The sequence below is a fragment of the Bubalus bubalis genome, chromosome 20, assembly GCF_019923935.1.
Source record: "Bubalus bubalis isolate 160015118507 breed Murrah chromosome 20, NDDB_SH_1, whole genome shotgun sequence".
Lineage (NCBI taxonomy): Eukaryota > Metazoa > Chordata > Mammalia > Artiodactyla > Bovidae > Bubalus > Bubalus bubalis.
In genome coordinates, this window is record NC_059176.1 from 595,591 (window position 1) to 612,560 (window position 16,970).

The window sequence follows — 16,970 nt, forward strand, 5'->3', positions numbered from 1 at the left end:
ACCCTGGAGTGGTAATAAAGGGATCTGATTTCCAGAGTCACCACATTATTATTTTCAATTGTCAACCTTTCAACCAAAAAATTACAAGGCATACCAATAAACAAGAAAGTATGGCAACTCAAACGAAAAAAATTAATCAACAAAATGCTTCTGAAAAAGATTTGATGGCAAATCTATTAGATAAAGTCTTTAAAATGGCCATCTTAAAGATGCTCAAAGAACTAAATGAATACGTGGAGAAAGTCAAGAAAATGATGTCTAAACAAAATGAAAATGTCAACAAGGAGCTAGAAAATCTAAAAAGAAACCAAAAAGAAACTCTGAAGAAGAAATGTGGAGAATAACTGAAACGAAAGAGTCAAGACAAATCTGAGCAATGATTCTTTGAGAAAAAAAGAATCGTTGAGCTAGATGATAGGATAGTGGAATTACCAATTTCTGTATGGGGAACAGACAGAACAAGATTGAAGAAAAGCAGAGACTAAGAGCCCTGCAGGAGACACTAAGTGGTCCAACACACACCATGGTAGTCGCGGAAGAAGACAGAGAGAGTATTTGAACAAAAGGACTGAAAGCTTCTGAAACTTGATGGAAGACACGAATATAAATATCCAGGCAGCTCAGTAAGCTCCAAGTTAAATGACCTCAGAGACTCATACCAAGACATATTATAATCAAATTTCAAAAACCAAAGGTAAACAGAGAATCTTGAAAACAGTAAGACAGAAGCAACTTATCACATATGAGGGCTTCCCCTAAGGTTGTAAACATATTTCTCATCAAAAACATTGGAAGCCAGAAGGCAATCAGCCAATATATGTGAAGCGCTCAAAGAAAAAGCCAGGCAATCAAGAATTCTGTATCTAGCAAAACGTCCTTCAAAAGTGAGTAAGAAGTTAAGACATTCTCCAATAAAAACTGAGTGAGTTGATGTCCATTTGACCTGTCTGCAAAAATGTCCAAGGGAGTCCTGCAGAGTGCAGTGAAAGAACACTGCACAGTAACTAGAAGCTGTGCGAAGAAATTAAGGTCCTGGAAAAGGTAAATACGTGGGCAATTGTGAAAATGTGTATTTTTATAACCGACGTGTGTAGCTCCACACAGAAGTAGTAGTGTTAGTTGCTCAGTCATGTCTGACTCTCTGTGATCCCACAGACGGAAGCCCACCAGGCTCCTTTGCCCGTGGGATTCTCTGGGCAAGAATACTGGAGTGGATTGCCATTCCCTCTCCTGAGGATCTCCCTGACCCAGGGATCAAACCCCGGTCTCCTGCATTGCAGGCAGATTCTTTACTGTTTGGGCTACAGGGAAGAATATAACTCCACATACTCTTTTCTATTTAATACATGATTTAGGGCTAGTAAATGTTAATTAGCCTAAAAATGAATATTACTGAAACTTTGACTTATAATTCCATGTGCTCTTTATCATATAATTTAAAAGAGTAATTGTTCCTAAACTAACACAAGATCATATATCAATTAGATCTCAATAAAGCAGGAAAAAGAGAGACTAATACATTTAAAAGAACTCTTACATTGTGTGTTGAAATATGTAATGTACAAAGATGTGAATTTGTGACATCAACAATCAACTGAGGGGAAGAAGAGTTTGCATGTTATCGAGGTGGTTGTTGCTCACTGTCGTTTTTTCATTGTTGTTCAGCCATTCAGTGTGTCCAATTCTTTCACACCCCATGGACTGCAGCACGCCATTCTTCCCTGTCTTGCACCATCTCCCAAAGATTGCTCAAACTCATGTCCATTGAGCCGCTGATGCCATCCAACCATCTCATCCTCTGTCACCCCCTTCTCCTCCTGCCCTCAATCTTTCCCAGCATCAAGGACTTTTCCAATGAGTCAGCTCTGCACATTAGGTGGCCAAAGTATTGGAGCTTCAGCTTCAGCATCAGTCCTTCCAATGAATATTGAGGACTGATTTCCTTTAGGATTGACTGGTTTGATCTCCTTGCTGTCCAAGGGACTATTAAAAGTCTTCTCCAGCACCACTGTTCAAACACATCAATTCTTCACTGCTCAGCCTTCTTTATGGTCTCACATCTGTACATGAATACTATGGAAAAACCATAGATTTGAATATACAGAACTTGTTGGCAAGGTGACATCTCTGCTTTTTAATATGCTGTATAGGTTGGTCATAGCTTTTCTTCCAAGGTGCAAGCATCTTTTAATTTCATTGCTGCAGTCACGATCTACAGTGATTTTGGACCCAAGAAAACAAGTCTGCCACTGTATCTATTTTTTCCCCATCAATTTGCCAGAAAGTGATGGGACTGGATGCCATGATCTTAGATTTTGGAATGCTGAGTTTGGGGCCACGTTTTTCACTCTCCTTTTAACTTCATCAAGAGGCTGTTTAGTTTCTCCACCCTTTCTGCCATTATGGTGGTGTCATCTGCATATCTGAGGTTATTGATATTTCTTCTGGCAATCCTCATTCCAGCTTGTGCTTCATCCAGTCTTGCATTTTGAATGATGTACTCTGCATAAAAGTTAATGTTCAAGGTGATAATATACAGCTTTGATGTAATCTTTTCCCAGTTTGGAACCAGTCTGTTGTTCCATGTCTGATTACAACTGTTGCTTCTTGACCTGTATACAGACTTCTCAGAAGGCAGGTAAGGTGGTCTGGTATTTCCATCTCTTGAAGAATTTTCCACAGTTTGTTGTGATCCACAGAGTCAAAGGCTTTAGCATAATCAATGAAGCAGAAATAGATGTTTCTCTGGAATTCCCTTGCTTTTTCTATGATCCAGTTGATGTTGGTGATTTGATCTCTGGTTCCTCTCCTTTTCTAAATCCAACTTGGGAGGCGGTCCTAAGATGGCAGAGGAATAGGACAGGGAGACCACTTTCTCCCCCCACAAAGTCATCAAAAGAACATTTAAACACTGAGGAAATTCCACAAAACAACTTCTGAATGCTGGCAGAGGACATCAGGCACCCAGAAAAGCAGCCCATTGTCTTTGAAAGGAGGACACTTCATTGCACTCCAGAGAGAAGAAATCCAGCTCCACCCACCAGAACACCAACACAAGCTTCCCTAACCAGGAAACCTTGACAAGCCACCTGTCCAACCCCACCCACAGTGAGGAAACTCCACAATAAAGAGAACTCTACAAATTGCCAGAATACAGAAAGGCCACCCCAAACACAGCAATATAAACAAGATGAAGAGACAGAGGAATACCCAGAAGGTAATGGAACAGGATAAATGCCCACCAAACCAAACAAAAGAGGAAGAGATAGGGAATATACCTGATAAAGAATTCCGAATAATGACAGTGAAAATGATTCAAAATCTTGAAAACAAAATGGAATCATAGATAAATAGCCTGGAGACAAGGATTGAGAAGATGCAAGAAAGGTTTAACAAGGACCTAGAAGAAATAAAAAGGAGTCATTATATAATGAATAATGCAATAAATATGATAAAAAACACTCTGGAGGGAACAAATAGTAGAATAATGGAGGCAGAAGATAGGATTAGTGAAGTAGAAAATAGAATGGTAGAAATAAATGAATCAGAGAGGAAAAAAGAAAAACAAACTAAAAGAAATTAGGACAATCACAGAGACCTCCAGGACAATATTAAAAGCTCCAACATTCGAATCATAGGAGTCCCAGAAGAAGAAGACAAAAAGAGAGACCATGAGAACATACTTGAGGAGATAATAGTTGAAAAATTCCCTAAAATGGGGAAGGAAATAATCACCCAAGTCCAAGAAACCCAGAGAGTCCCAAACAGGATGAACCCAAGGCAAAACACCCCAAGACACATATTAATCAAATTAACAAAGATCAAACACAAAGAACAAATATTAAAAGCAGCAAGGGAAAACCAACAAATAACACACAAGGGGATTCCCATAAGGATAACAGCTAATCTTTCAATAGAAATTCTTCAGGCCAGGAGGGAATGGCAGGACATACTTAAAGTGATGAAAGAAAATAACCTACAGCCCAGATTACTGTACCGAGCAAGGATCTCATTCAAATATGAAGGAGAAATCAAAAGCTTTACAGACAAGCAAAAGCTGAGAGAATTCAGCACCACCAAACCAGCTCTCCAACAAATGCTAAAGGATCTTCTCTAGACAGGAAACACAAAAAGGGTGTATAAACTCGAACCCAAAACAATAAAGTAAATGGCAATGGGATCATACTTATCAATAATCACCTTAAACGTAAATGGGTTGAATGCCCCAACCAAAAGACAAAGACTGGTTGAATGGATACAAAAACAGGACCCCTACATATGTTGTCTACAAGAGATCCATCTTTCAAAACAAGGGACACATACAGACTGAAAGTGAAGGGCTGGAAAAAGATATACCATGCAACTAGAGACCAAAAGAAAGCAGGAGTAGCAATACACATATCAGATAAAATAGACTTTAGAACAAAGGCCGTAAAAAGAGACAAAGAAGGACACTATATAATGATCAAAGGATCAATCCAAGAAGAAGATATAACAATTATAAATATATATGCACCAACATAGGAGCACCACCATATGTAAGACAAATGCTAACAAGTATGAAGGGGAAATTAACAATAACACAATAATAGTGGGAGACTTTAATACCCCACTCACACCTATGGATAGATCAACTAAACAGAAAATTAACAAGGAAACACAAGCTTTAAATGATACAATAGACCAGCTAGACCTAATTGATATCTATAGGACATTTCGTGCCAAAACAATGAATTTCACCTTTTTCTCAAGTGCACACGGAAACTTCTCCAGGATAGATCACATCCCCGGCCATAAATCTAGCCTTGGTAAATTTTTAAAAAATTGAAATCATTCCAAGCATCTTTTCTGACCACAATGCAGTAAGATTAGGTCTCAATTACAGGAGAAAAACTATTAAAAATTATGACATATGGAGGCTGAACAACACGCTGTTGAATAACCAACAACTCACAGAAGAAATCAAAAAAGAAATCAAAATGTGCATAGAAATGAATGAAAATGAAAACACAACAACCCAAAACCTGTGGGACACTGTAAAAGCAGTGCTAAGGGGAAGGTTCATAGCGATACAGGTATACCTCAAGAAACAAGAAAAAAGTCAAATAAATAACCTAACTCTACACCCAAATCCAGGTGGAAACTAGAAAAACTAGAAAAGGAAGAAATGAAGAACCCCAGGGTTAGTAGAAGGAAAGAAATCTTAAACATTAGGGCAGAAATAAATGCAAAAGAAACAAAAGAGACCATAGCAAAAATCAACAAAGCCAAAAGCTGGTTCTTTGAGAGGATAAATAAAATTGACAAACCATTAGCCAGACTCATCAAGAAACAAAGGGAGAAAAATCAAATCAATAAAATTAGAAAAGAAAATGGAGAGATCACAACAGACAACACAGAAATACAAAGGATCATAAGAGACTACTATCAGCAATTATATACCAATAAAATGGACAACTTGGAAGAAATGGACAAATTCTTAGAAAAGTACAACTTTCCAAAACTGAACCAGGAAGACATAGAAAATCTTAACAAACCCATCACAAGCATGGAAATTGAAACTGTAATCAGAAATCTTCCAGCAAACAAAAGCCCAGGTCCAGACGGTTTCACAGCTGAATTCTACCAAAAATTTAGAGAAGAGATAACACCTATACTACTCAAACTCTTCCAGAAAATTGCACAGGAAGGTAAACTTCCAAACTCATTCTATGAGGCCACCATCACCCTAATACCAAAACCTGACAAAGATCCCACAAAAAAAAGAAAACTACAGGCCAATATCACTGATGAACATAGACCAAAAACCCTTAACAAAATTCTAGCAATCAGAATCCAACAACACATTAAAAAGATCATACACTATGACCAAGTGGGCTTCATCCCAGGGATGCAAGGATTCTTCAATATCCACAAATCAATCAATGTAATACACCACATTAACAAATTGAAAAATAAAAGCCATATGATTATCTCAATAGATGCAGAGAAAGCCTATGACAAAATTCAACATCCATTTATGATAAAAATTCTCCAGAAAGCAGGAATAGAAGGAACATACCTCAACATAATAAAAGCTATATATGACAAGCCCTCAGCAAACATTATCCTCAATGGTGAAAAATTGAAAGCATTTCCCCTAAAGTCAGGAACAAGACAAGGGTGCCCACTTTCACCATTACTATTCAACATAGTTTTGGAAGTTTTGGCCACAGCAATCAAAGCAGAAAAAGAAATAAAAGGAATCCAAATTGGAAAAGAAGAAATAAAACTCTCACTGTTTGCAGATGACATGATCCTCTACACAGAAAACCCTAAAGACTCCACCAAAAAATTACTAGAGCTAATCAATGAATATAGTAAAGTTGCAGGATATAAAATCAACACACAGAAATCCCTTGCATTCCTATACACTAATAATGAGAAAATAGATAAATTAAGGAAACAATTCATTTCACCATTGCAACAAAAATAATAAAATACTTAGGAATATATCTACCTAAAGAAACTAAAGACCTATATATAGAAAACTATAAAACACTGGTGAAAGAAATCAAAGATGACACTAACAGATGGAGAAATATACCATGTTCATGGATCAAAAGAATCAATATAGTGAAAATGAGTATACTTCCCAAAGCAATCAATAGATTCAGTGCAATCCCTATCAAACTACCAATGGTATTTTTCACAGAGCTAGAACAAATAATTTCACAATTTGTATGGAAATACAAAAAACCTCAAGGAGCCAAAGCAATCTTGAGAAAGAAGAATGGAACTGGAGGAATCAACCTGCCTGACTTCAGGCTCTACTACAAAGCCACAGTCATCAAGACAGTATGGTACTGGCACAAAGACAGAAATATAGATCAATGGAACAAAAGAAAGCCCAGAGAAAAATCCACGCACCTATGGACACCTTATCTTTGACAAAGGAGGCAAGAATATACAATGGATTAAAGACAATCTCTTTAACAAATGGTGCTGGGAAAATAGGTCAACCACTTGTAAAAGAATGAAACTAGAACACTTTCTATCACCGTACACAAAAATAAACTCCAAATGGATCAAAGATCTAAACGTAAGACCAGAAACTATAAAACTCCTAGAGGAGAACATAGGCAAAACACTCTCCGACATAAATCACAGCAGGATCCTCTATGACCCACCTCCCAGAATATTGGAAATAAAGGCAAAAAGAAACAAATGGGACCTAATTAAAATTAAAACCTTCTGCACAACAAGGAAACTATAAGCAAGGTGGAAAGACCGCCTTCAGAATGGGAGAAAATAATAGCAAATGAAGCAACTGACAAAGAATTAATCTCAAAAATACACAAGCAACTCCTGCAGCTCAATTCCAGAAAAATAAACTACCCAATCAAAAAATGGGCCAGAGAACTAAACAGACATTTCTCCAAAGAAGACATACAGATGGCTAACAAACACATGAAAAGATGCTCAACATCACTCATTATCAGAGAAATGCAAATCAAAACCACAATGAGGTACCATTTCACGCCAGTCAGAATGGCTGCTATCCAAAAGTCTACAAGCAATAAATGCTGGAGAGGGCGTGGAGAAAAGGGAACCCTCTTACACTGTTGGGGGGAATGCAAACTAGTACAGCCACTATGGAGAACAGTGTGGAGATTCCTTAAAAAACTGGAAATAGAACTGCCATACGACCCAGCAATCCCACTGCTGGGCATACACACTGAGGAAACCAGAATTGAAAAAGACACATGTACCCCAATGTTCATTGCAGCACTGTTTATAGTAGCCAGGACATGGAAGAAACCTAGATGTCCATCAGCAGACAAATGGATAAGAAAGCTGTGGTACATATACACAATGGAGTATTTGATCAGATCAGTTGCTCAGTCGTGTCCGACTCTTTGCAACCCCATGAATCACAGCACGCCAGGCCTCCCTGTCCATCACCAACTCCCAGAGTTCACTGAGACTCACGTCCATTGAGTCAGTGATGCCATCCAGCCATCTCATCCTCTGTTGTCCCCTTCTCCTCCTGCCCCCAATCCCTCCCAGCATCAGAGTCTTTTCCAATGAGTCAACTCTTCGCATGAGGTGGCCAAAGTACTGGAGTTTCAGCTTTAACATCATTCCTTCCAAAGAAATCCCAGGGCTGATCTCCTTCAGGCTTTTGAGTTCCTCTTCACTTTCTGCCATAAGGGTGGAGTCATCTGCATATCTGAGGTTATTGATATTTCTTACTCAGCCATTAAAAAGAATACATTTGAATCAGTTCTAATGAGGTGGATGAAACTGGAGCCTATTGTACAGAGTGAAGTAAGCCAGAAAGAACAACACCAATACAGTATACTAATGCATATATATGGAATTTAGAAAGAAGGTAACAATAACCCTGTATGCGAGACAAAGTAAAAGAGACACAGATGTATAGAACAGTCTTTTGGACTCTGTGAGAGAGGGAGAGGGTGGGATGATTTGGGAGAATGGCATTGAAACATGTATAATATCATATATGAAATGAATCGCCAGTCCAGGTTTGATGCATGATTCAGGGTGCTTGGGGCTGGTGCACTGGGATGACCCAGAGGGATGGTATGGGGAGGGAGGTGGTAGGGGGCTTCAGGATGGGGAACACGTGTACACCCGTGGCGGATTCATGTTGATGTATGGCAAAACCAATACATTATGGTAAATTAATTAGCCTCCAATTAAAGTAAATATATTTATATTAAAAAATAAAATAAATCCAACTTGCACATCTGGAAGTTCTCAGTTCATGTACTGTTGAAGACTAGCTAGAAAGTATTTGAGCATTACCTTGCTAGGACATGAAATGAGTGCTGTTGTGAAGTAGTTTGAACATTCTTTAACATTTCCCTTCTTTATGATTGGAATGAAAATCAGACTTTTCCAGTCTTGTGGCCACTCTTGAGTTTTCCAAATTTGCTGGCATATTGAGTGCAGCACTTTCACAGTATCATCTTTTAGGATTTTAAATAGTTCAGCTGGAATGCCATCACCTCCACTAGCCTTGTTCCTAGTGATGCTTCCTAAGGCCCACTTGCCTTCACACTCCAGGATGTCTGGCTGTAGGAGAGTGATCACACCATTGTGATTATCCAGGTCATAAGGACCTCTTTTGTACAGTTCTTCTGTGTATTCTTGCCACTTCTTCTTAATATATTCTGCTTCTGTTAGGTCCATACAATTTCTGTTCTTTATTGTGACCATCTTTGCATGAAATGTTCCCTTGGTATTTCTAGTTTTCTTGAATAGATTTCTAGTCTTTCCCATTCTATTGTTTTCCTCTATTTATTTGCATTGTTCGCTTAAGAAGGATTTCTTATCTCTCCTTGCTGTTCTTTGGAACTCTGCATTCAGAGTTTCAGAGTTCCTTTGAGTTTTTTAGTGTCTCCTGAGAAGGCATGGATCAGCAGTGGCCTGCCACTGGGACAGGAGCTCTGGTTGCAGCAGACCTGGGAGGCACAGCAACCACAAACCCAATGAGCAGACAACCCACAAACAGGAGAACAGTTATACCAAAGAAGTTCTTGCACTGTTGTAAAAGTTCCAGGAACAACAACAGGTTTTCCAGACTGAGGAACCGGCAAAGGAGTGAGAACCCCAAGAGAATTTGAAGGCCAGTGGATTTGATCATAGAATATCCACAGGACTGGGGAAACAGGCTCTTGGAGGGAAAAGCAAAGCTTGTGAGCACCAGGACCCAAGAGAAAGGAGAAGTGACCCCACAAGAACCTGAGTCAGACTTGTCTATAAGTGTCCAGGAGTCTCCAGCGAAGGTGTGGGTCTACAGTGGCCTGCCGCAAGGTCAAGGGCACTGAATACAACAATCCTGGGAGCCACAGGGTGTGCTGGCAAAAAACCTTTTGAAGGAGGTCGCCATTATCACCATTACCCCTTCCATAGTTGGACCTCACGCCAAACTACAGGAAGGGAAAACAGCCTCACCCATCAACAGAAAATTGGATTAAGGATTTACTGAGCATCATTCAGTCAGTCAGTTTGGCAACTCAGTCATATCTGATTCTTTGAGACCCCAGGGACTGCAGCACTCCAGACTTCCCTGCCCATCACCAATTCCCAGAGCTTGCTCAAACTCATGTCCATCGAGTTGGTGATGCCATCCAAACATCTCACCCTCTGCCATGCCCTTCTCCTCTGGCCTTCAACCTTTCCCAGCATCAGGGTCTTTTTGGATGAGTCAGTTCTTCGCATCAGGTAGCCAAAGTTTTGGAGCTTCAGCTTTAGCATCAGTCCTTCCAATGAATATTCAGGACTGATTTCCTTTAGGATGGACTGGTTGGATCTCCTTGCAGTCCAAGGGACTCTCAAGAGGCTTCTCCAACACCACAGTTCAAAAGCATCAATTCTTCAATGCTCAGCTTTCCTTATAGTTCAACTCTCACATCCATACATGACTACTGGAAAAACCATGGCTTTGACTAGACGGACCTTTGTGGGCAAAGTAATGTCTGCTTTTTAACATGCTGTATAGGTTGGTCATAGCTTTTCTTCCAAGGAACAAGTGTCTTTTAATTTTGTGGCTGCAGTAACCATCTGCAGTGATTTTGGAGCCCAAGAAAACAAAGTCTGTCACTGTTTCCACTGTTTCCCCATCTATTTGCCATGAAGTGATGGGACTGGATCCTAGGATCTTAGTTTTTTAAATGTTGAGTTTTAAGCCAGCTTTTTCACTCTCCATTTTCACTTTCATCAAAAGGCTCTTTAGTTCTTTTTCTCTTTCTGCCATAGGGTGGTGTCATCTACATATCTGAGGTTATTGACTTTTCTCCCAGCAATCTTGATTCCACCTTGTCCTTCATCCAGCCCTGCATTTCGCATGATGTACTCTGCATGTAGGTTAAATAAGTAGGGTGACAATGTATAGCCTTGACATACTCCTTTCCCAACTGGAACAAGAGCAAATTACTGAGCATGGCCCCACCCACCGGAGCTAGACCCAGATCCCCACAGCCAGTCCTTCCCATGAGGAAGCTTTCACAAGCCTCTTAGCCTTATCCATCAAAGGACAGGCAGAATGGAAACCACAAATACAGAAAACTAAACAAACTGATCACTTTGATCACAGCCTTGTCTAACTCAATGAAACTATGAGTCATGCAATGTAGAGCCACCCAAGATGGAGGGGTCATGGTAGAGAGTTCTGACAAAATATGGTCCACTGGAGAAGGGAATGGCAAGCCACTTAGGTATTCTTGCCTTGAGAACCCCATGAACAGTGTGAAAAGGCAAAAAGATATGATAATGAAAGATGAACTCTCTGGGACAGTAGGTGCCCAATATGCTACTAGAGAAGAGTAGATAAACAACTCCAGAAAGAATGAAGAGATTGAGCCAAAGCAAAAACAACACCCAGTAGTGAATGAGACTGTGATGGAAGTAAAGTCTAATGCTGTAAAAAACAAAATCTCACAGGAACTGGAATGTCAGGTCCATGGGTCAAGGTAAATTAGAAGCGGTCAAACAGGAGATGGCAAGAGTGAACATCAACATTTTAGGAATTAGTGAACCAAAATAGACCAGAATGGGTGAATTTAATTCAGATGATCATTACATTTACTACTGTGGGCAAGACTCACCCAGAAGAAATGAAGTAGCCCTCATAGTCAACAAAGAGTCTGAAATGCAGTACTTGGGTGCAAGCTCAAAAATGACAGAATGATCTGTGTTTGTTTCCAAGGCAAACCATTCAATATCACGGTAATCCAAGTCTATGCCCCAACCACTAATGCTGAAGAAGGTGAAGTTGAATGGTTCCATGAAGACATACAAGACCTACTAGAACTAACACCAAATCAGATGTCCTTTTTATCATAGGAAACTGGAATGCAAAAGTAGATAGTCAAGAGATACCTGGAGCAACTGGCACATTTGGCCTTGGAGTAAAATTAAGCAGGGAAAAGGCTAACAGAGTTTTACCAAAAGAATGCACTGGTCAAAGCAAACACCCTCTTCCAACAACACAAGAGACGACTCTACACATGGATATTGCCAGATGGTCAATACCGAAATCAGATTGATTATAATCTTTGCAGCCAAAGATGGAGAAACTCTACACAGTCAGCAGAAACAAGACTGGGAGCTGACTGTGGCTCAGATCACGAACTCCTTATTGCCAAATTCGGACTTAAATGAAAGAAAGTAGGGAAAACCACTAGTCCATTCAGATACCACCTAAATCAAATCCCTTATGATTATACAGTGGAGTGACAAACACATTCAAAGGATTAGATCTGATAGAGTGTGTGAAGAACTACGGACGGAGGTTCATAACATTGTACAGGAGGTGGTGATCAAAACCATCCCCAGGAAGAAATGCAAAAAGGCAAAATAGTTGTCTGAGGAGGCCTTACAAATATCTGGGAAAAGAAGAGAAGTGAAAGGCAAAGGAAAATAGGAAAGATATATCCATCTGAAAGCCAAGTTCCAAAGAATAGCAATGAGGGATAAGAAAATATTCCTAAGTGATCAATGCAAAGAAAACAAAGAATATGCAGAGAATAGCAAGGAGAGATAAGAAAGCTTTCCTAAGAGATCAGTGCAAAGAAAATAATAGAATGGGAAAGACTAGAGATCTCTTCAAGAAAATTAGAGATACCAAGGGAGCACTTCATGCAAAGATGGGCTCGATAAAGGACAGAAACAGTACGGACCTAACAGAAGCAGAAGATATTAAGAAGAGGTGGCAAGAATACACAGAAAAACTATACAAAAAAGATCTTAATGACCCAGATAACCACAATGGTGGGATCATTCTCCTAAAGCCAGACATCCTAGAGTGTGAAGTCAAGTGGGCTTTAGGAAGGATCACACAAACAAAGCTATTGGAGGTGATGGAATTCCAGCTGAACTAGTTCAAATACTAAAAGATGATGCTGTGAAAGTGCTGTGCTCAATATGCCAGCAAATTTGGAAGATTCAGCAGTGGCCACAGGACTGGAAATGGTCAGTTTTCATTCCAATCCCAAAGAAAGGCAATGCCAAAGAATATTCAAACTACCACACAATTTCACTCATCTCACATGCTAGCAAAGTAACGTTCAAAATTCTCCATGCTAGGCTTCAACAGTATGTGGACCGAGAAATTCCAGATATTTAAGCTGGATTTAGAAAAGGCAGAGGCACCAGAGATCAAGTTGCCAACATCCTTTGGATTGCAGAAAAAGCAAGGGAATTCCAGAAGAACATCTACTTCTGCTCACTGACTATGCTAAAGCCTTTGATTGTGTGGATCACAACAAACTGTGGAAAATTCTTCAAGAGATGGAAATACCAGACCACCTTACCTGCCTTCTGAGAAGTCTGTATACAGGTCAAGAAGCAAGTTATAATCAGACATGGAACAACAGACTGGTTCCAAACTGGGAAAAGATTACATCAAAGCTGTATATTATCACCTTGAATATTTAACTTTTATGCAGAGTACATCATTCAAAATGCCATACTGGATGAAGCACAAGCTGGAATGAAGATTGCCAGGAGAAATATCAATAACCTCAAATATGCAGATAACACCAACCTTATGGCAGAAAGAGAAGAGGAACTAAACAGCCTCTTGAAGACAGTAAAAAAGGAGAGTGAAAAAACTGGCTTAAACCTCAACATTCAAAAAATGAAGACCATGACATCATTCATGGCAAATAGACGGGGATACACTGAAACAGTGGCAGGTTTTATTTTCTTGGGCTCCAAAATCACTGCAGATGGTGATTGCAGCCATGAAATTAAAAGACGCTTGCTACTTGGAAGAAAATCTATGACCAACCTAGACAACATAATAAAAAGCAGAGAGATTATTTTACCAACAAAAGTCCATATAGTCAAAGCTATGGTTTTTCCAGTAGTCATGGATGGATGTGAGAGTTGGACTATAAAGAAAGCTGAGCACCAAAGAATTGATGCTTTTGAACTGTGGTGTTGGAGAAGACTCTTGAAAGTCCCTTGGACTGCAAGGAAATCCAACCAGTCTGTCCTAAAGAAAATCAGCCGTGATGATACGAGTCACCAGTCCAGGTTCAATGAACGATACTGGGCTGGTGCACTGGGATGACTCAGAGGGATGGTATGGGGAGGGTGGAGGGAGGAGGGTTCAGGATGGGGAACACGTGTATTCCTGTGGCGGATTCATGTTGATATATGGCAAAACCAATACAATATTGTAAAGTTAAAAAATAAAAAAAAAAGAAAATCAGTCGTGAATATTCATTGGAAGGGCTGAAGCCGAAGCTGAAGCTCCAATACTTTAGCCACCTGATGTGAAGAACTGACTCATTGGAAAAGACCCTGATGCTGGGAAAGATTGAAGGCAGCAGGAGAAGGCGATGACAGAGGATGAGATGTTTGGATGGCATCACCAGTTCGATGGACATGAGTCTGAACAAGCTCTGGGAGTTGGTGATGGACAGGGATGCTTGGGGTGTTGCAGTGCATGGGGTTGCAGAGTCAGACATGACTGGGCAGCTGAACTTAATTGCCTTCAGATGAGTATATATTTCCTTTTCTCCTTGCCTTTCACTTCTCTTCTTTTTTAAGCTATATGTAAGAGTTCCTCAACAATAATTTTGCATTTCTTTTTCTTGGGGATGGTTTTGATCACTGTCTCCTGCACAGTGTTATGAACCTTTGTCCACAGTCCTTCAGGCAACCTGTTATCTGATCTAATCCTTTGAATCTGTTTGTCAGTTCCAGTGTATAATCATAAAGGATTTGTTTTAGGTTAAACGGGTATAAATCATTAGAGTGTTATTACTTAAAATATTAAGTGTAATCTCCCTGATAGCCACAAAGAAAATAGCTATAGGACATTAACAAAAGTAAATGAGAAAGAAACTTGCATGTTCTACTACAAAAAAAATCTAAACACAAAAGAACACGGTAACGAAAGAAATGAAGCCAAAGAAAAAGCTGCAAGGCGTACAGAAAACAAAGAGCAAATGGACACGAGCAAGTCTCTCCTTATCAGTAATCACTTTACCTGTAAATGATTAAACTCTCCAACCAAAAGACGTAAAGTTGTAGAACAGATAAAAAGACACATTCCAATTATATGCTATTTTTTTAATGAGACTACTTTAGAGTAAAAGACACAAATATATTAAAAGCATAAAGATGGGAAAAGATACTCTATGCAAAAGAGAGCAGAGGTAGCTGAACTTAGATAAAATAAGCTTTAAATTTGAAAAATTTACAAAAGGTGAAGGAGAACGCTGTATAGTAATAAAAGAGTCGATGCAGGAAGAATATGTGACAACACAAGCATGGGCATGCTTTGTGACAGAAGCGAGACACCTGCAACGAAACTGGCAGAATTGGAAGGACAAATGGACACCTCTGCAACGAGAGACCAACATCCCGCACTGGGTGATGAACGCTATCACCAGAAGACAGGGAAGAAGCAGGGGTTCATCAATGTGACTAACGTGATTTAACACTCCACCCAGCGAGACCACACACATCCTTCTCTAGTGCGTGAGGCACATTTTCCAAGATAGACCATATGTTAGGCTACAAATTAAGGCTCAATAGATTTTTTAAAACAGACTTCATACAAAATATCTTCTTTGATCACAAATGGGTGAAATTAGACATCAATAACAGGAGTAAAGTTGGACAACAGTGTGGAGATTCCTTAAACAACTGGAAATAGAATTTCCATATGACCCAGCAGTCCCACTGCTGGGCATACACCTCAAGGAAACCAGAATTGAAAGAGACACGTGTACCCCAGTGTCCATTACAGCACTATCTACAATAGCTAGGACACGGAAACAGCTTAGATGTCCATTGGCGGATGAATGGATAGGAAGTTGTGGTACATATACACAGTGGAATATTACTCAGCTATAAAAAGGAATACATTTGAGTCAGTTCTAATGAGGTGGATGAATCTGGAGTTATACAGAGTGAAATAAGTCAGGAAGAGAAAGACAAATACTGTATATTAACTCATTTATATGGAATTTAGAAAGACAGTACTGACGATCCTACATGAAGAGCAGCAAAGGAAACACAGATGTAAAGAACAGACTTTTGGACTCAGCGGGAGAAGGTGAGGGTGAGATGATTTCAGAGAATAGCATTGAAACACGTATATTACCGTGTAGATGACCAGTGCAAGTTCGATACCTAAAGCAGGGCACACAAAGCCAGTGCTCTGGGACAACCCAGAGGGATAAGGTGGGTAGGGAGATGGAAGTGGGGTTCAGGATAAGAGGAACACATATCAGTTCAGTTCAGTTGCTCAGTCGTGTCCAACTCTTTGTGACCCCATGGACTGCAGCACACCAGGCTTCCCTGTCCATCACCAACTCCCAGAGCTTACTAAAGCTCATGTGCATTGAGTTGGTGATGCCATCCAACCATCTTGCCCTCTGCCGTGCCCTTCTCCTCCCTCCTTTAATCTTTCCCAGAATCAGGGTCTTTTAAAATGAGTCAGTTCTTCGCATCAGTTGGCCAAAGTATGAGAGCTTCAGCTTCAGCATCAGCCATTCTGATGAATATTCAGGACTGATTTCCTTTAAGATGGACTGGTTTGATCTCCTTTCAGTCCAAGGGACTATCAAGAGTCTTCTCCAACACCACAGTTCAAAAGCATCAATTCTTTGGTGCTCAGCTTTCTTTATAGTCCAACTCTCACATCCATCCATGACTACTGGAAAAATCATAGCCTTGACTAGACGGACCTTTGTTGACAAAGTAATGTCTCTGCTTTTTAATATGCTGTCTAGGTTGGTCATAACTTTCCTTCCAAGGAGCAAGTGTCTTTTAATTTCATGGCTGCAATCACCATCTGCAGTGATTTTGGAGGCCCCAAAAATAAAGTCAGCCACTGTTTCCCCATCTATTTGCCATGAAGTGATGGGACCAGAGACCATGATCTTAGTTTTCTGAATGTTGAGCTTTAAGCCAGTTTTTTCTTCTCCTCTTTCATTTCC